Source organism: Adelges cooleyi, unplaced genomic scaffold (genome assembly GCF_023614345.1).
Source record: "Adelges cooleyi isolate 19-005CV unplaced genomic scaffold, UGA_ACOO_1.1 ACOO_flye_CR_arks_rails_tigmint_CR_PRNA_306, whole genome shotgun sequence".
Classification (NCBI taxonomy): Eukaryota; Metazoa; Arthropoda; class Insecta; order Hemiptera; family Adelgidae; genus Adelges; species Adelges cooleyi.
The window spans coordinates 2,471,026-2,493,868 of NW_026095977.1; the positions used below are offsets into that span (position 1 = coordinate 2,471,026).

A 22,843-nucleotide genomic window follows, 5' to 3' on the forward strand; every position below is an offset into this window, starting at 1 on the left:
CATTTAAAAAAAAATGCGCTACAGTTGATTGGTAAATTGTTCTTGTAGTAAAATTATTTTTTACTTTTTAGTTTACTTTTGTACTACATTTTTATAATTTAGCATTTTTTAAAATAATTTATTTTTTGTTTTTTTACTTTATAGTTCTATTAAAGGTACTTAATAAGTGTGAATAGATTACTAAATTAATTTTGGATGATATGGAAAAACATTAAATTTTAGTAAAATGATCCACACAAATGACCCTGTGTACGACGACCTGGATGTTCGAGTCCCCATATTATTACAGAATATTGTACTGAGGGGGGGGGGAATATGAATAGCCATGATCACATTATATGAGTACATTATGAAAAAAAAAAATTAAATTTCTTATTAAACCCTATGAGACATTGAGTGGTTTACGATAAACTAATCACTCTGTAGGTTCTACATTCAGAAAATATATAAAACCAATAAATGAGGCGCTCAGATGCCAAACCGATTAACTCTATAAAATGAAATTTTTCAGGACAGGCAGTTAAAGATACTTGTAACATTGTATGTAAGTACAATAAAGTAAATAGTTTGTATAATTATTTTTAAAAATATTATTTAAATAGTTTGTAAGTGTTTTTTTTTTCAAGAAATTATGTTTGAAAATATTATTACGTTGAATTGTAATAAATTCGACATTTAGGAAATATATAAAACCAGTATATTATATAGAAAGATTTTATTTTATTCGAATAGTTTTAAAAATAATTATTTAATTATTTTTCATTCGTATAAACTGTTAAATGCCTATTTCAATAAATTTGATCCATGTAACTATATTAAATTTGTTTATCAGTTCCACCCAGACCGGCATTAATATATTGTATTCGTATTTATAAATGCATAGTTTTTTTTTAAATTTATATTCGGATCCGACATTTTGTGTGTTAAAAGAACTTGGAGATTTTGGTTAATCTGATTGCAAAACTTTGTTTTGAGATAATATAAGGTATGGCCACTGTGAGGATTCTAAAAACTATTATTTTTTTATAGCTTTACTACTCATATTACCTGTTGTGATTTGACGAGTTGTTGGATTCGTGTACGTTTTTGAAATGAACAAAACTAAGTGTTAGTGCAATAACAACGATTGTACCTTTTGCATAAATACAACCTAGATAATATGGTGGTTTTTGAACAAATAGAAAACTTTTAGCATAGTAGAAAATACAGAAAATGTAGAAAATATTTACATTGCGTACTATTGGGAGTTTTTTGTTGAAAAAAGTTCTAGTACAGAAAAATAACGTAACAATAAAAAATCAAGCACAGCGGTGTTTTACATTATATACTGGGTGATCCAACTAACGTAAAACACTCATTTACTCATTTATTTGAATGTGATTTTATTCACTTCTATCACTTCTATTTATAATAATTCCTGTAGACCTGTAACCTTTCCGTCCCATCTATGCTTGGATTCCATTATCCCTATACTTTACTGTGCTAGCCCTTTCAAATAAACCCTTTGATGCTTATTTGTAAATACAGCACCTCAATTTAGTTCGTTCTTACTATGCAGGTTTATACTGCTGTTTGGATTTTACTGGTTTGAAAATACTAACTACTGTTTATTCGAAAGTGATTTTATCACTTATAGATTTAAAAATGCCACTAAAACTGTAACCTCCCCGTCACCATTATGCCCTGACCTCATCATGATCCGTCCCCATTATGCCCCGACACCACTGACTGGCTTTTTATGTTATTATTATTTTGAGTGTCTAAAATTAACGATAGCTGTTAAATTTGTCCTTCAGCCTTTTTCTCAAATAATCCATGAAAATGTATTCCAAACTTTACTTTGACCAGTCATTTTTTTTACTGGATATTCATTATACACCTAATAAATATCGAAAAAAAATTAAAACGATAATGTGTTAGCCATTAGGTTTTATTTTATATAATAAAGAATAATTTCTTTATTATATGTAACCATAAGTTGCTCAAGTTTTTTTTGGTTTTTATTTTACACATTGAATTATATTTTATTGCGTTCTATTTACACACCTAAAATTCGTATCTATGTGAAATAAAATTTTGATTTATACAAATACTTAACAATACGGTCTATGTACCCAGATTTTCCTTCCTTATGAAATAGGTAAGTATATAAAATAATTTTTTTTATTACATATTTTTATTTTTTTGTGCAGTAGGTAACGCGCGCTGATAAAAATAAATCTACTCGGTTTACTCTACCGCACTTCACCTCCCGTCACCAGTCATCCTCACTTTCAAATCAATATAACTTTTGAACGGATGACTCAAAATACAAATTTTTTTCACCAATTCTTTTTTAAAAATCATTTTAAATAGAATGACTAGCTTGAAAAAAAATAAAAAAACTATTAAAAAAAGTAAAACGGGTAAGTGCAATAAATTATTTAAAAAAAAAAATCCCAAAAATATTCACTCGAGCAAAAGTTATTTCATTTGTCAAATCTTTGTGGGCCACCCTGTATATTGATATATATACATACAAATAAAATGTATAGTGTACTCAAACTGTATTACATTTTTGGATTTGTACCCAGAATAACGAAATTTTGTATACCTATATGAAGAGTGAATTTGTCAAACGTTCCAAGTGCTAAAGTATAAAAATTGAATATGCAGATAATAAAGTATTGTTAAAAAGATAAAAATCATATTAAAGTTGCCAACAATGCCTAATGCCACATAATGATAGTGCTGCATTAATATTTAAATTAATAAAATATAACCTCCGAACTAAAATACTAAAATCTTGGAACTTTGAACATCGAGAGTGAATTTTTAAAACCATTAGACTTCGAAGATACTATCCGAACTTTAGCTAACGAAAAATCGAAGAAAAAAATTTAAGTATGGATGAAAAGGATAAACAAGCTGACAGTTGCAATGATAACTAGTGATTGATTTTGTAATAAATATAAATGTATATTTACCTATAATTAAATTATTTCAATTTGACACGATTATAAATATTATTTATATTTATAAATAAAATTAAGCAACATGATATTTTTAATTATTAGTAATTTGTAGTTAACACCCATCCCCTCAACACTCAACACTGAAAAATGTCTTCAACACAATAATTGTAATATATTTTATTGGTATTAACAAACCATAACAGAGATGTCATTTGTTATTAATACTTAAATACATTTGTCACCATGTTAGCCTTGTAAATGTATAAATACAAAGTATAATAATACCTACCTGGCAAAATATATAAATAAAACACCAAAAAAAGTTTTCATATTGTAGCTTTGATACAGAGCTGAGGGGATGGTAGGTGTAAGTCTTACAATGATTTGCCTATATTTCTAGAAATATGTATTTTTGGAATATTACGTTACTATTTTTATTTATAGGGTTATAATGTTTTGTAAATAATGTGATGGTATAATCATAATTTTGGTTGTTGTTTTATGGGTTGTCTACATCATATAGTATTATACAAACCGTTCGCTTTTGCCAGTGTTTGCTCCTGTAGTGATAAGTTAAAACTCTTGTTAGGTACATTAGCCTTGTTGTTTAAATATGTGCTTTTTAATGTAATTTAAATAATATAATCTAATAAAAATATCGTTTAAATAAGTCGAATGATTGTAATTTGAATGTTCTAATTAGATTTAGTTAGGACCTTAGGACTCAAATGCAACACAAAAACCTACAAATAACAATCATACTTGTCCAACATTTGCATTATCATAGTCTGAATCATTATCATCTAGAATGAATATTTTGATTATACCAAGAGTTAATCGCACTTAATTTGTCTTTTTATGGTCCGATGTAAAGATTTGACTATAACAATAAATTTTACACTTTTAATTAAATTAAATTTATGCTAATTAAATACAACCCGTAAAATTGGCTAGCTTTATAAGCTTTATAGCTCTTACGCATAACAGTTTAATACTATATTAAGCAGCGCCTTTAAAGAATAATGTGTATTTCAATAATTATAGTGTATTCATGATCAAACTCAACAAAAGACCAAGTGATCTAATTTTAACATAGCACTAAAGTCTACACCGCAATATCGTGGATATGCAAATCTTGTTAGATTTAGATGAGACTCGTTTGTGTTGCGAGAGCGCACGTCCATTAAGTACAAGATGCATTTTCACTCTGATATAAATAATAAATATACGATGTATAAAAATATTGTTTAAAAAAATGGCTTTGTTGGGAAAATTGTTGACCAATGTGCATGTCTATTTGATGTACACGTCTTACATTGAATTTGGTACCATAAAACGCTAGACCATTTTTAAGTTAATTTATGTTTATGAATATTAAAGAAAATAATAGGTTCTTTATAATTAAAAATGCTAAATTCACCAAATTTGTATAGACATTTAGTGAAAAGAATTATTGAAAATTTAAACACGCTTAAGCACAGATTAAGAACTCTATTTACTGTGAAAATAACGTTATTTTACAACAACTTCTAGACACTTGTCGATATCGATGAACAATAAAAGTATGTAACTTTCAAACTAAGTGCTAGCGGGGCAAAATTTTTACATATTCCCAATCACCATGCAAAATAGTATAAATTTAAAAAAAAAAACTAAAAAAAAGGGTGTCCGGTAAAGTAGATCTGTTCCCAGAGCATTTTCGATAAACGAAAATATCTAGATGTTTTTGTTTTTTAATATCCCGATTAGGCAGTTGAAATTACTCTCCCACCATTAATAACCTAACCATTGGCAACGTAACCCAAATAAAAATAAAACATTATTTCGGGCGTCACATGTTTTTTATAATTTGATAAAAAAACAAATAATATCATTGGTCCAACCTTACTTAATTTTCGCGTGTATTAACATCCCTTTTTGGATTTTTAACGAGTTTAGTTAGTGATTTTATCACTTACAGATTTAAAAATGCCTCTAAAACTGTAACCTCCCCGTCCCCACTATGCCCTGACATCATCATGCTCCGACTCCATTATGCCCTGACCTCACTGTACTGGCCTTATTTGTTATTATTATTTTGAGTTTCTAAAATTAATGATAGCTGTTAAAGTTGTCCTTCAGACTATTTCTAAAATTATCTATTTATATTTGTTCCAAACTTTATATCGACCAGTTTTTTTTCAAATTTTAACTATGAAAAAGTAAACTTTTTCAACTTTAACCCACCTTAAAGTACCAACTAGATGAAATTTGTGGCTTATAGAGTTGCTACACGAAGGAAGTGGCCCAGTATTAATAAAGTTACAGTGTGTACAGACAAAAAAAAAGCCCACACACTCTGCTCTGCACCGAAGCTAAAAGTGCAAACCACCAAACAAAATAAACTAATTAAGGGTACCTATAATGTATACCTAATATTAATGACAACCTGACCTTGGCGTGAACCTGTATAGGGTGTGCTCAGACACACTTAAATATCAAATGAAACAAGTATCTTTTTCTCAATATTTAAAAGTTCATAAAAATTATATATTTAAAATAAATTAAGTATACATTTATTTATAAAAAAAGGCTTTTCAATTTATTACCTCAAACCGTGTTCAAGACATTATTTTTTGAACATTTTGTACAGTAATCTTTAACATTGTGTTTAACTTAATGAAAATAGAGCAGCATTAAAAATTAAGAACAATTAAAAAACAAAAATTTTTGATGTTTTTTTTTAAATAAAAAAAATATCGACCTAGTTATAATATTTGAAGTCTCCAACGTTAAAACGATTTTGAATTATAATATATTTTAGGTCCATTCATTTTTTACTTGAGTAATTAAAACTGTATGGCAATTGTCAATATTCCGAATTTAGTTCTAATATGTTTTAAAATTAATTATACAAATACTGTGATATAACAAACAAATTAAACCTCATTTTTTGTTATAAAACATATCCTTTCGTCGACTAATATGTAACGTAAAACGTCTTAGACCAAAATTAACATTTTTAATCTGGAATTTCGAAGAAATTTATTCTTTACACTTGAAATTAGTTTGTTTTAATATTACTCTCTGACTCCAACAAAAACATTAGCTCAAATGAGTTAGATTTAATATGTAAACAATATTTTAACATTATTCTAACAATATTAACTAACTAAGGAATTCTTAAGTTTAAGATATAACGTTTTCTAGGATATTTTGATAGTATTATGTTCGAAGTATAACTCACACAATGTCGGCTAAAGTCCCAGCTGTTTTTTTCTAATACTTTCGAGCACTCCCCTGCCCCTTCCCCTCGTATAGGCAAAATCAAATAAGTAAATTATAATTTAACCTTATGATCCTTTTCACCAATTGCATTTTTTATATATATGTACTTGTTTATTTTATTAGGCATCTATCGTTCAATACATATAACAGATTACTTAGGATATCTAAATTGTGACTTCTCTAAGTGAATGTAGCTACGATTACTGAAAAGAACGCCGTCGAATTACCAGTGCGACATGTAATCACTGTCCAAGCCTTGGGAAACCAAATTAAAAAAAAACCCAGAGAATGTAGTTGACAATTGTATCCAATGATACAACAATTGAAATAAGTGTATTTTATACACATTAATAATAAGATTAACCGAATGCCGCCATTTTAAGGCGTACGCTTTTATAATCGCACGAAATAGAAATGTTGTTTTATCCAAAGTATTTTAGCTTTGATGTGGAGCTGAGAAGGTATTGTTTTTACAATGATGTGTTTTTATTTTTTTTGTGTCTGGACCCACGATACCTCGTAATTTGCAGAACCGACTTCTTCGTGTAGCAACTCTATAGATCAAAAATCATACCTTTATCGGGCCAAAAAATGTCACCCCTTCCCCATCATAATCGAGAAAAACACCTAAAAAATGTATAAATTTTTCAACTACTCAATCATACACCAAGTACACTGAGTCGTAGACGCCATATCGTATTTTCTTGAAAAAAAACTTTATTGCAATTGCGTATTCTTAGACATCTCACTTACTACCTACTCATCAAATCCTACCTAACGGATCGACATTTTCAAGTTCGCCACCGCTCTTTCTGATATAGCTTCCATAAATGCTGGCGTGCCTCAAGGTGGCATCTTGGCTCCAATTCTTTATAACATCTTTGCTTCTGACCAGTTTACTACTCCCAACACCTCAGTAGCTGACTACGCTGACGACAAAGCGTTAATATCTATTAATAAAGATCCAATCATAGCGTCAATTAATTTACAAACTCACCTTAAAGCTATGGAAAAATGTTTTACAAAATGGCGGTTTAAAGTTAACCAGAATAAATCCGTTCATACAACATTGACCCTCTTTCAACAAAACTTCATGATTTTATAACATTTATCACATATTCTTATTGTGTCTAGTATAATTGATACAGATTGTTTGTTACGCGTAAAAAATAAAAAATTAAAAAATAAAAATTTTTTCAACTTAAAATTACGATGGTCTATAACTTTTTTAAAAATAGTCGAAAATGTTCCAAATTTATATGAATTGTTCTTCAAAGATAGTACTATCGATAAACATTAACAAACCAAAAAAGTATCATAAACTTTTCCCCTTAGAAGGGATAGAATTTTTTTTCTTTATTTCACTTTTTCAAGCAAAGTTTTAGAGATTTTGATCTGAAAACTAGACAGAAGGTTGATCTAAAATGGAACCATAACATTTACAATTTTCTCAACATTCTGTAGTCAAATTCTTTTTTTTATTTAGGAAAAACACCAAAAAAAGGGTAAATTTACACTTTGGCCGTAGTCAGTTTCTAGGTTGCTATGTGTGAGTGAATCAACAGTCAAAAGGTAATGAAAATATTATCATTATATTGTTAATTACGATATATGGGTAACTATGACAGTACATTTTTATAGACAGACGATCAACCTTTATCGTATCCACCCTACACAAGAGTAAATATTAAATTTTAAGTACATTTTTGCTGGTCCCACGATATCTTCTAAACCACTATAACTGGTTTGAACATACTATCCACAGATTCGCATCGAAGCGTTATTTAAAAGTGATTCATCACTTTCAGTTACAATAAAATCTGTAGACCTGTGACCTCTCCGTCCCCACTATGCCCCGACCCCATTGTACAGGATTTTTTTGTTTCTTAATACTTCTACCTTTTTTGTTATAATGATGAAAATATACTGAGAAATAATAAACACTTTATAAAGATAAGTTAATCTCTTTAATAATAATAAAATAAGCACTTAAATAGACAATGGTTGACCGTAATAACGAACTATATCATAGATAAATGTAGTAAAAGCCTGGCTTATATACTAATATGCAAATTAAGTAAATGTAACAAACAACAGAAAAACAGGTTCAGCACTAGGATAACTTGTGTTTATAGAAAGTTATTGCGTATTAGGAAATACATAGATAAGCATAAAAACGTAAAGTCCCAAATGACATAGGTACTTAATAGTAATAAAGAGTACTTAAGAGAAAAATAAATTCTCTTTCAATATCTAAGATATGTCTCAGATTACTGTATGATTGGACAGTTTTAAAATTATTAAGACGAACAATTTGAGAAAAGTCTAAACTTTGTTAAGGGATTAAAAATTGTCAATGTTACTGCAGAATGAGTTTGGTACAAGGCTACGCAAATATCTTATCAAGAGACTAAGGACAAAAGCAGTTTCTAATGCAGGTATTATCAGATTATAGGAAAAAATTCCCGGACTCCAGAAAACACACAGTAATAAAAAAGATAAGTAAACATTATTATTTGAAATAAAATAATTTTTTACATTCGTTTTTTCTGGGTTTTATTAATTGACTATTACTGAAAAATATCTATAATCTGAATCAACATTAGAAAGAGAACTTTTTACAGACTTAAGTCAAAGTTAAATTTTTTTGAAACCATGGTAAATGATCCATCATTAGGACCTGAAAATATTTGAGTAAAAAGTATCTCTAATTCCAAATTTATTTGTTTAATATTAATTTTATTTTAATCGTCACAAATACCGTAAAAATCAAGGTCAAAAATCATTAAAATCGTATTATATGAAAAAACAAAAACAGTTTACCGGCACCCCTTAATATAGAGATAGAGCGTTAGAACTTTCAGGATCTTCTTTTTTTTTATGTCAACTTTATATTTTTCAAGTGGGAGCAAACTTTTTATTTTTAACGGCCAGTCTAATATACTTTTCAATAAAAAGTCACCTCTTTTTTTTTGTTTTTATAGAGAAACAAATTTAAACTTTATAAAATGAATGTAAAATTATCATAGCGAACAATATGGCATATTTTTCGCTCAACTCCGTAATTTATCCATTAGTTTTATCAAGTACAATTTTTGAAATTTCATCATCAAAAAGTAAGTTGATATTATAATCGGTCAGAGCAACAAATATTTTTCTTGTCCTATTCTTGAACCCTATAATACCAGTTAAGGGTTAAAATATCACTATTATTGTCTAACATCTTATTTATATTGATTTCTGAATACTCCTTTGATCCAACCGTTGCGGTGCTGGTGTTTTTCCTAATGTATGAAATAATAACAGCTATACGACGACAGTATTGGTTATAATAATAGTTTATTAATGAATATAGTTATACATGGATATCTATATATATGGATATTTAGATTTTAATCTATAACTGCCTCAAATTCTGTTTTATACAATCCTGACGAAAGTAGTTGATCTACATAAATCTCCACACGTTTCTGGTCGATTGATACAACGCCGTCTGCCGTAATCATCTCTTCCAATACTATAACGCATCTTAATACTTCATTACATCTTTGTGTAAATCTAAACCCAGGATTTAATGCACGCGTTATTATTCCGAGCAATTTGCATTTTTTTTCTTCGTCATTCACGCACATTTGGAAGTGATCTGAAACCATACGACATAATTATTGAATAGAAATACAATGGTTAAATATTACAAATTTATGACAAGAAGTAATAAAAAACATATAAAATAGTTATTCCGGATCTAGCTAAGTGTTAAAAAATAAATACATTAGCTTTTGCTTGAATCATGTGGTTGCTATTGCTGGACTTCAGTCTACAGTCATTGTTCTACTCATTTAAAAGTTTTTTTTTTTTACCCATAAGTACTAATTACCTACACATAGGTTATGGTTATGTATATGCCAAAGTTTGGGTTTAACGACGTTTTAAAATATATATTATAAAAATGCTTACTCATTCTTTGATGTAGAACATAGTTGAATATTCTACGTACAACAGAATGTCTGTTGTTTACTGCCGTGTCAAAGTCAGTTAGGTCTATAATATCATACAGATGATGTATTTAATTTTATTTTTAATGTTAAAGTTATACTATGTAAATTATAAATAAGAATTTTCAACTTTTTCAATTGACCATTATTAATATAGTCTATATTATAGTATATTGTACAACTGTAATATTCACTCAAATACTACCTAAATAACTGTTCTGGAGAAAACTGTTATACATACTACTTAAATAAGTTGTTGGCTCTTGTCCTGTAATAAAGTATAGTATAGTCCGTTCTTGGGATATTATTGAATCAAAAGCTATAATCAAAACATTCCCCATTAAAATGTGTCATTTTATGTAAAATTACACTGCCTAACATAAAATATCACAAAAAAACGTCATTAATAATCATAGTTACTATTAATTATAAGTTATGCGGGCGATAATTTTTTACCTCCCGCCCTGCCTCTGCTTGCCAATAAATCAGGAACTGAAAAAAAGATTCGATTTTATAATGTTACTGTCAAAACGTGCCATATATATTTAAGTAATCGACAAAATCTTTTTTATTAAAAAATGAAACTTTTATGTACATTTTGTGTTTAATCAAATTTTGTTTTGATACAAATTTACTAACTTGTAATAATAATTAATTAATAATAAAACTGGTAAATTTAGAAAAAAAAACAATTTAAAAGTAAATCTTTAGTATATTAACATGTAGAACTACGGACATCCTCTAAATAGTTTGTTAGTTATAAATGTGTAGTGTTATAGAACTAGAAAACATACACAATAACACTTGATATTCGACGCACAATTTAAGTAAAAATAAGATCAGATAAAAAGAATATCATGCATCGGCAAGTCGTATCATCTTATTCCATTTAACATCGATCATAGGTATATTACTAATAGTAATATAATTTGTATTATTATTAAACATTGTGATTTTGATTATATACATGTATACATATTACACATATTAGTTATAGCTTAAAAGAAGAACTGAAAAGGTATTGATATCACAAAAACTAATCAATTTTTTCAATCTTGGATGCAGATTTGTGAGGGATATTCATTCAAACATACCTAATAGTAATAACTTACAATAACATATATATTTATATATATTATACACATTACTAACAACATTTCAAAGAATACTGTGTAATACAGGATGTCTCACAAAGATTAGAAAAATGAGAGAACTCTTGTTCAATTGAATGGTGTATGATTTGTTTTTTAAATACATTTATACTCATTTGCATTTAAAATAAAAACGACGTTTTTTTTATTGAAAACTGTTTTTGGTTTTCAATAATTTTTGTAACATTTTTCTTTAAAATTCAAGATGACCATGTATTATTTGATGAATATTTAGACTCGTTGATAACAAGTTTTTAATCATTTCTTTTAATGTTATTTAAACTTTAAGTTAGAATGGGAGGTGCAGTGTGGTAGGCCCAGTTCATTACTTTGTAGGTCTATAATATTACCTAATCGTATAAAACAATTGTAAATTACCTGGCGGAAAAATCAAAACCTGAATTTGCGCTGAAAAAAAACACAAATAATTTGTTTAAAAAAAAAAAAAAATTGGTGCATGCGAGTTGCGTGAACGTTTAATGAATTAATACAAATTTAACGGTTCCTTAGACATCAATTTTTAAATGATCTATTAAATGTACTGATAAAGTATACAACATGACAAACGGTATTGATAGTACAACAAAACTATACGGTAAGCAATGGCAATTTAATAGCCTAATATTGTAAAAAAAGTTTACTGAAAACAAAAATAATAATTTACACATAACAATACCATATGAGTATGCACAAATGAGACCGTTGACCAGTTCGTATTTTTCATCTGGAATCAAAGAACAAAATAAATTATTAATAAATTCGTTAAATAAATTTAGCAATTACCATTCAATATTTAATAAAACATTAAAGTGTGGTATGCATAGTACAGATTGTCAATAATTCTAGGGGAGATTGAAGAAGTTTGGGGAATTTTAACAAAGATGTGTTATGTGTACTCATATCAAAGTCAATTTTCACTACAAAAATGACTAAATAAATCATGAAAACAATTGCATACATTAAACCGATACCTTGAAAGCTAACACAAACTAATTTAAAAAGTCAAAATATATTAAAAACACGTATAGATCAAATAGATCATGTAATGGTAAACTACCGAATTAGATTAAGCATAAACGACGTAAAAAGCATGAGGGGAAGTAGTGCACTTTCTGATGACTTCATGATGAGAGCCAAGGTCAAATTTAGTATATAGATAGAAAGATCCAAATTAATAATGATAAGTGTACACAGAAAATTAACAAAGAACTATTGAAAGAAAACCAGGCCAATGATTACAAAGAAAAATAACTGAGTAGTTAGATGCCTCAGATAATGTTACCTACGGATATAAATTACATTTGGAAAATAAATGTAAACTGCAGTCAAAAGATCCGCAGAAGTATTAGGCCATGAACTAAAGAGAAGAAGAAAATCATGACTTTTATTAACAATGAAATGAAGCTATTGTAGAAAGAGATAGAGCACGTTTAAAAGAGGTACATGACCTAACATCCATCTTTTAAATACAATGATAGTTAAGTAGTAGCTCATACTGTAAGTTATATCATATTGTACTAATTTAGGAGACATATATATATAAAAATTATGAAGTGACCATTATGGATTAGTTAGTATTATTTTCAATTATTAACAATATACGAGTAAATGCAGGAAATTGTTTAAATTAACTGGAAAATCTAAACATGGTGAGATAAAATAATTCTGCCTTATTACATTAAAAGTATGGCGCCGTTTAGAGTTTAGACTGTGCTTATTTATTTTTTATTTTTGCCAAATCATATTTTCGGTAAAATTATTTTATTTTTTTCCCTTAATTATAATATACTATATGTATTAACTATATAAACACTCACCGTCATTTAAATATCTAAGTATGTGGTCTAAAAACAAATTTTAAATAATTAACAAATACAATACACAATGTAGTCAAAGCAATCATAAGAGGCCAGATACACAAATAAAAAAAAGGTTGTTTAACAAAACTATGTAATGGTTGCTTGTACTATCATTAGCTTGCAACACTCTACACTGATTTTGTCTATTATTTTATTAAACCACTAGCCGAATGTTGGCTAAAACTATAACTGCTAAAAATGTACACTATTAAATACAAAAAATAAAAAATGTGTAGGTTATGTATTCGAGGTTACTCAATTGGTTAAAAGTGTTTTTTTTATTAACTAAAGTTAAATTTTTGAGTCACGTTTACTTATATATTTTTGACTTAATAGTTAGCTATAATAGCTATAATAGTTTAAAAGAGGAAGTAAAGCATAATTTATTGTATATTGTAACGGACCTACTTGTCTAGCTGGCTAGAGGAGTAACGGTCAGGTGAAATATGATCGTTACAATATAAAAAAATATTGTTTGGAAAACGTATATAAACATCTTCTCGTTTTGAAGGTCACAAACACATTAAAGTAGCACATGTCAGTTCAGATTAAATGTTAGTAATAAAACATAAATAGGCAATTTTATTTGTTTTGTGATTAGGGCAAAGCGTTAAATTATTTAATGAATTTGTAATAAAAATTAACACAATATAACGTATACAAATTAATACATTTTCAATGACATATTATGAAATAATGTTACAAATTGCCTAAATGACTTAAAAAAAAAGTTTTTCAGCCGAGTCGGCAACCACGAAAGAGCATTTTCATGTCTCGTTGAAGTACCGAATATATTTAGAGTAGTGGTGGAATTATAAATAATGAAATAGTATAATAACAAGCTAGTATCTAAGGTGGCTAGTAAATATATCAAGTTTCTGGCTCATAGTTTAGTGATTTCATAATATCTGGCCTTTGGCTGATATCTGACAATTCATAGGAAATATGACCTGTTAAATAACATTGAATTTATTTTTCAGTTTTAATTTGATCGTTGTGAATACAATATATCTCTTACCCCAAACTATCCCCCCTATCTCCCACCCTTATCTCCTACCCCTATCTTCCACTCCGAACCCCATATTCATCCACATCCCATCCCCATTCCTTTTTTCGTTACGTTTTTTTGGTAACTCTTTTTTGGTAACACTTTTTTCGGTTATGTGCCAGAGCTAAGACATAAAAATGTCAAAAAAAAATTATAATAATTTTAACTCACTGGTCTTACAAATCTGATCACAACATTCTGGAATAATAAATTATATTATCATATAATTTCGTAAAATATAAATTGTCATCGAGGTCACAGTTCTACAGTAATTATTATAGCTGAAAGTGATAAAAATCTTCTTAAATAAAAGCTTTGGTGCGAATCTGTGGGTAGGAAGTTTAATCCAGTGCAGTCCAAACTAAGCACATTTAGTAAGTGTCAAAGTGAGGTCTAGTGTGTCAAAATTTGCATCGCAGCGTCTTATTGTAATTGATATCACTTTGCATAATTAAGCCAGCTGGATTTTGGGGTAAAAGCTGGTTAAAACTATATGTGTTATAAGTTTTAATTAAGTACCAGTTTATAATTGTATACAACAATAAAATTTTAAGACTAAAAATCGTACAAAAACCTAATAAGATCAATCCAAATAGTTGTCAATAAAAATATTAGTACAACTTGATAATTATTTTTCAAAATGTATATCATGTGTATGTTAAAATGTACAAAATATTAAAACAAATCTGTACATTGTTTAATAGATAAATATGAGTCTTAAAATAAAAAATGATTCAAATATTTAGGTCATACCGTCTGGCGATGCGCATTTTATATTATTTATAACAATGATTTGCATTGTTATAAACTACGGAAAAAATTTAATAAAAAAATGATTCAAATATTTAGGTCATACCGCCTTCCGTTGCGCATTTTACATTGTTTATAACAATGCAAATAGTCACCGCAAAAATACAGAAAACTTGTAGCTTAGTCATTTTCAATCGATATCTAAAAAAAAAATAATATTATGTCAAATTCAATAGTAATACATAACATATGTGTTTGCACAAAATTACAGTAAAGGTACTTTTTGCAATATTCTAGAACTATAAAATGGATAATCCATATCTTCTTTATCTTTTTGCCTTACATTCTCAACTACATGGGGTCGGCCACCCTAATCATTCCATAGTTGATTTTCCTGGCAAAACCCCAAATTGAATATCTTCGATATTCTCTTTTCTACCATCTTTTCCCAAACCTTCATACCTAATCAGTTTTACACCTCTATAATTGTCACACTCCTGCACATCTTCCTTGCCCTTAAATATTGGTACCAGATTACTTTTCATCTACAATTCCGGCATTTTCCCATCTATATACCAAAACCTTATTAAAGAAACCTGTCAACCACCCTAACATGGATATCATATAAAAATTATTATTATATTATCATCCCACTCAAGAAACAGAATATAGAACACAAATGAAGTATGTTTGTTTCCGGATAATGTTCTTAAAAAATGTCCATCCTAAATTTGTCCTTATCCAAAATTATTGTATATTTAAATTTTTCACACTTTAGGTAGGTCTTTTGTAAAAAAGGAGTTAAGTAATTTGGCCACGTCACGTCATTGGGATGAAAACAGCAAATAATTTCTATTTTTTATTAAAGGACTTCATAAATTATATTATTCTTATTTTTTCTAAATTCGATTGTCATTTAAGTAGCCCAAATCAATCCAACACGAAGTACAAATTCAGAGTTGTGCATCATTCGAATAAGACATTACATAAGTCTAACATTTAGATACCAAATTATTTTAGTAGAAGTTAATCAAATTATTTTTTATTCGAACAGTTTTTAAAATTATAGATTAATATATTTTATTTCGACTAACTTTTGAAATATTTTTTCGAATAAATATATAAAAACAATAATCAAATAATATTAAATTTAATTTTAGATTTTAAAAGTTAGGAGGCGGAGGCGGAGGAATAGACGTAGATAAAAATAATACTACACTCCGCTTTTTATTCTGCCCTTAACTTGAATATGTCCCAAGCTTTTCTTTTTAGTACAAAATTTAAGACGTTTAACATTATTTAATACTGTAGTTAATTTTCGGCTGTTTTCAAAGTAATTGACATTTTTAAAAAAATGCGCTAGTGATTGGCAAATTGTTGTAGTAAAATTATTTTTACTTTTGACATTTTTCTGTCTTTGCTATGGCACACACACGGAAAAACGACACCGACACTGGTTATCACAAAGAAAAATAACAGCTGATTGGGGGTGAGAGATAGGGGGTGAGAGATTCTCTATGAATTGTTTTGGGCCAGATATTATAAAAACACTAAAATATTAGCCAGAAACTTGATATATTTACTAGCCACCTTAGATACATAAAAATGTATGCCGTGGTGTTGTGTACTTGTACGCAAGCTGTTAAAATATAATATGTAAAACCTATGTTAAAACCTTGAATATACCTTGCAAACCATTCGATTTATAACCCGTTTTTTAGACATTTTAGCGTACCCCTACTAATTTTTAATCCAACCCTACTATTTTTCGAAATTTCAAAAAAGTGGAGTTAATCGGCTTAGCATCTGAGCGCCTCAAATATAGAAAAAAAATTTTTTAATTAAAAAGAATTATTCGATTAAATTTAGAAAGATTTATTCGATAAATATCCAATTTTTTCATTCGAATAAAAAAATAATACGGATAATTATTTAAAAAAATATTATTTAAATATTTTGTATGTGTTTTTTTCAAGAAATTGTGTTTGAAAATATTATTACGTAGGATTCTAATACATTCTACATTTAGGAAATATATTAAAACAGTATATTATATAGAAATATTTTATTTTATTCGAATAGTTTTAAAAATAATTATTTTAATTTTTTTTCATTCGAATAAATTGTGAAACGCTAATTTCAAAAAAATTTGAATCCGTGTAACTATATTAAATTTGTTTATCAGTTCCACCCAGACCGGCATAAACATATTGTACTTATTAATGCATATTTTTTTTTCAATTTACATTCGAATCAGACATTTTTTGTGTTAAAAGAACTTGGAGATTTTGTAGAATCTGATTGCAAAATTTTGATTTGAGATAATATATGGTATGTCTACTGTGATGATTGTAAAAACTATTATTTTTTTATAGCTTAACTACTCATATTACCTGTTATGATATGACAAATTGTTGGATTCGTGTACGTTACTGAAATGAACAAAATCAAGTGTTGGTGCAATAACAATGATCGTACCTTCTGTATAAATACAATGTAGTTATAGGCGAGTCGCATAAAAAACCGAAAACAAATCGGCAGAACCGTATTTTTGCCGAAAAATAAATTACCAAAAACACAAACTAACAGAACTGTATTTCCACCGAACTACAAATAAAAGAACAGTAGTGTAGCCGACACTTGTTTTAGTCGAAAATAAATCGTAAACAATGTTGCGATTTAATTAACACTAGGTATTCATGTAAGTTGTAAGAGACTGATAGCCATTACTTAACAATCGATTGTGGGCGGCGGACTCTTTTACAGAAGTTCTAAATAATAATAATCATAAAAGATAGGCCTTACTTGCCTTATTAGTTTTTAACCACTGGCATATAACATCGAGTCGGACGATTAAACAATTAATCCCCCTAAATTCATAAAAAAGGGCTTTTTGGTTAGATTATCTAAAAATAATAGATCTCACGAGCTCAAGTACTACAGAAGGTTAATCACGCATGTGCTCGGAGAGCATAGTCCGTTACAGTATAGCCAATATTTTATATTATGAAATATTATGGCTATCGATTTAACTGTCATACTACAAAATATAATACATGATTTTTAATGAAAATATCTTAATAAATATTTTTATTCCTATATTTCTGTACCAACTATTGAGTAGAAATTTCATGATTGATTTTGTATCAAATCAAGAGTGGAGATCACGGTAATAAAAGTTACAGAACATTTTTTTTTATAATTAGTGTTGACTTCTAATGATAATATTCAACTGAACAAAACTATAAAGATTTAAAAAAGGCCATAACAAGTGTATTGGACATAGATGGGTCTCCGCTTCAAGTTATTTAATGCAAAAAAAAAGCGAAGTAAATGATTTTCAAATGTGATTTCTTTATTGAAAACATGCAATTTTTAAAAATAAATGTTGCTTTTGTTCAAACCACTAGACCGGTATTTAAGGCTACCATGACTAGGTCAAGGTCTTAAATAATGGCATTCTAGTTTAATGTATATAGATTTTAATACTTTTGCTGAAAATAAAGTATTGTTAAAAAGATAAAAATTGTATTAAAGTTCCAACAATGCCTAATACCACATAATGATAGTGTTGCATTAATATTTATATCAATAAAATATAACTTCCGAACTAAAATACTAAAATCTTGGAACTTTGAGCATCGGGAGTGAATTATTAAAATCATTAGACTTCGAAGATACTATCCGAACTTTAGCTAACGAAAAATTGAAGAAAAAAATTTAAGTATGGATGAAAAGGATAAACAAGCTGACAGTTGCAATGATAACTAGTGACTGATTTTGTAATAAATAGAAATGTGTATTTACCTATAATTAAATTATTTCAATTTGACATGATTATAAATATTATTTATATTCATAAATAAAATTAAGCAACATGATATTTTTAATTATTAGTAATTTGTAGTTAACACCCATCCCCTTAACACTCAACACTGAAAAGTGTCTTCAACACAAAAATTGTCATATATTTTATTGGTATTAACAAACCACAACAGAGCTGTCATTTGTTATTAATACTTAAATACATTTATCACGATGTTAGCCTTGTAAATGTATAAATACAAAGTATAACAATACCTACCTGGCAAAATATATAAATTAAACACCAAAAAAAGTTATCATATTGTAGCTTTGATACAGAGCTGAGGGAATGGTAGGTGTAAGTTTTACAATGATTTGCCCTTTGAAAAAAAAATGCAATTTGGTCATAGAATTTTCTAGAAATATGTATTTTTGGAATATAACGTTACTATTTTTATTTATAGGGTTATAATGTTCTGTATGTAATGTATTGGTATAATCATAATTTTGATTGTTGTATTGTCTACATCATATAGTATTATACAAACCGTTCGCTTTTGCCAGTGTTTGCTCCTGTGGTGATAAGTTAAAACTCTTGTTAGGTACATTAGCCTTGTTGTTTAAATATGTACTTTTTAATGTAATTTATATAATATAATCTAATAAAAATATCGTTTAAATAAGTCGAATGATTGTAATTTGAATGTTCTAATTAGATTTAGTTAGGACCTTAGGACTCAAATGCAACACAAAAACCTACAAATAACAATCATACTTGTCCAACATTTGCATTACCATAGTCTGAATCATTATCATCTAGAATGAATACTTTGATTATACCTAGAGTTAATCGCACTTAATTTGTCTTTTTATGGTCGCAAATCTTGTTAGATTTTGATGAGACTCGTTTGTGTTGCGAGAGCGCACGTCCATTAAGTACAAGGTGCAATTTCACTCTGATATAAATAATAAATATTCGATGTATAAAAATATTGTTTAAAAGAATGGCTTTGTTGGAAAAATTGTTGACCAATGTGCATGTCTATTTGATGTACACGTCTAACATTGAATTTGGTACCATAAAACGCTAGACCATTTTTAAGTTAATTTATGTTTATGAATATTAAAGAAAATAATAGGTTCTTTATAATTAAAAATGCTAAATTCACCAATTTGTATAGACATTTAGTGAAAAGAATTATTGAAAATTTAAACACGCTTAAGCACAGATTAAGAACTCTATTTACTGTGAAAATAACGTTATTTTACAACAACTTCTAGACACTTGTCGATATCTATGAACAATAAAAGTATGTAACTTTCAAACTAAGTGCTAGCGGGGCAAAATTTTTACATATTCCCAATCACCATGCAAAATAGTATAAATTAAAAAAAAAAACTAAAAAAAAGGGTGTCCGGTAAAGTAGATCTGTTGCCAGAGCATTTTCGATAAACGAAAATATCTAGATGTTTTTGTTATTGAATATCCCGATTAGGCAGTTGAAATTACTCTCCCACCATTAATAACCTAACCATTGGCAACGTAACCCAAATAAAAATAAAACATTATTTCGGGCGTCACATGTTTTTTATAATTTGATAAAAAAACAAATAATATCATTGGTCCAACCTTACTTAATTTTCGCGTGTATTAACATCCCTTTTTGGATTTTTAACGAGTTTAGTTAGTGATTTTATCACTTACAGATTTAAAAATGCCTCTAAAACTGTAACCTCCCCGTCCCCACTATGCCCTGACATCATCATGCTCCGACTCCATTATGCCCTGACCTCACTGTACTGGCCTTATTTGTTATTATTATTTTGAGTTTCTAAAATTAATGATAGCTGTTAAAGTTGTCCTTCAGACTATTTCTCAAATTATCTATTTATATTTGTTCCAAACTTTATATCGACCAGTTTTTTTTCAAATTTTAACTATGAAAAAGTAAACTTTTTCAACTTTAACCCACCTTAAAGTACCAACTAGATGAAATTTGTGGCTTATAGAGTTGCTACACGAAGGAAGTGGCCCAGTATTAAAAAAGTTACAGTGTGTACAGACAAAAAAAAAGCCCACACACTCTGCTCTGCACCGAAGCTAAAAGTGCAAACCACCAAACAAAATAAACTAATTAAGGGTACCTATATAATGTATACCTAATATTAATGACAACCTGACCTTGGCGTGAACCTGTATAGGGTGTGCTCAGATACACTTAAATATTAAATAAAACAAATATATTTTTATCAATATTTAAAAGTTCATACAAAATATATATTTAAAATAAATTAAGTATACATTTATTTATAAAAAAAGGCTTTTCAATTTATTACCTCAAACTGTTTTCAAGACATTATTTTTTGAACATTTTGTACAGTAATCTTTAACATTGTGTTTAACTTAATGAAAATAGAGCAGCATTAAAAATTAAGAACAATTAAAAAACAAAAATTTTTGATGTTTTTTTTAAATAAAAAAAATATCGACCTAGTTATAATATTTGAAGTCTCAATGTTATAACATTTACAATTTTCTCAACATTCTGTAGTCAAATTCTTTTTTTTATTTAGGAAAAACACCAAAAAAAGGAAAAATTTACACTTTGGCCGTAGTCAGTTTCTAGGTTGCTATGTGTGAGTGAATCAACAGTCAAAAGGTAATGAAAATATTTTCATTATATTGTTAATTACGATATATGGGTAACTATGACAGTACATTTTTATAGACAGACGATCAACCTTTATCGTATCCACCCTACACAAGAGTAAATATTAAATTTTAAGTACATTTTTGCTGGTCCCGCGATATCTTCTAAACCACTATAACTGGTTTGAACATACTATCCACAGATTCGCATCGAAGCATTTATTTAAAAGTGATTCATCACTTTCAGTTACAATAAAATCTGTAGACCTGTGACCTCTCCGTCCCCACTATGCCCCGACCTTACTGTATAGGATTTTTTTGTTTCTTAATACTTCTACCTTTTTTGTTATAATGATGAAAATATACTGAGAAATAATAAACACTTTATAAAGATAAGTTAATCTCTTTAATAATAATAAAATAAGCACTTAAATAGACAATGGTTGACCGTAATAACGAACTATATCATAGATAAACGTAGTAAAAGCCTAGCTTATATACTAATATGCAAATTAAGTAAATGTAACAAACAACAGAAAAATAGGTTCAGCACTAGGATAACTTGTGTTTATAGAAAGTTATTGCGTATTAGGAAATACATAGATAAGCATAAAAACGTAAAGTCCCAAATGACATAGGTACTTAATAGTAATAAAGAGTACTTAAGAGAAAAATAAATTCTCTTTCAATATCTAAGATATGTCTCAGATTACTGTATGATTGGACAGTTTTAAAATTATTAAGACGAACAATTTGAGAAAAGTCTAAACTTTGTTAAGGGATTAAAAATTGTCAATGTTACTGCAGAATGAGTTTGGTACAAGGCTACGCAAATATCTTATCAAGAGACTAAGGACAAAAGCAGTTTCTAATGCAGGTATTATCAGATTATAGGAAAAAATTCCCGGACTCCAGAAAACACACAGTAATAAAAAAGATAAGTAAACATTATTATTTGAAATAAAATAATTTTTTACATTCGTTTTTTCTGGGTTTTATTAATTGACTATTACTGAAAAATATCTATAATCTGAATCAACATTAGAAAGAGAACTTTTTACAGACTTAAGTCAAAGTTAAATTTTTTTTAAACCATGGTAAATGATCCATCATTAGGACCTGAAAATATTTGAGTAAAAAGTATCTCTAATTCCAAATTTATTTGTTTAATATTAATTTTATTTTAATCGTCACAAATACCGTAAAAATCAAGGTCAAAAATCATTAAAATCGTATTATATGAAAAAACAAAAACAGTTTACCGGCACCCCTTAGTATAGAGATAGAGCGTTAGAACTTTCAGGATCTTCTTTTTTTTTATGTCAACTTTATATTTTTCAAGTGGGAGCAAACTTTTTATTTTTA

At 28.1% G+C, this 22,843-nt stretch overlaps 2 long non-coding RNA genes across 2 annotated transcripts in view; both read right to left on the reverse strand.

The window, feature by feature from the left end:
- LOC126839508 (uncharacterized) overlaps positions 1 to 22,843 on the reverse strand; it is a 61,548-nt gene that overhangs the window by 23,847 nt on the left and 14,858 nt on the right. The gene's annotated exons all lie outside the window — the stretch shown is intronic.
- Positions 1 to 22,843, reverse strand: part of LOC126839507 (uncharacterized) — a 54,093-nt gene that overhangs the window by 21,532 nt on the left and 9,718 nt on the right. The window contains exons 2-4 of the long non-coding RNA XR_007685902.1: positions 15,131 to 15,225; positions 14,446 to 14,472; positions 13,185 to 13,211 (exon numbers count right to left, since the gene is read on the reverse strand). This is a non-coding gene — a long non-coding RNA (uncharacterized LOC126839507). The remainder of the gene's footprint in view (positions 1 to 13,184; positions 13,212 to 14,445; positions 14,473 to 15,130; positions 15,226 to 22,843) is intronic.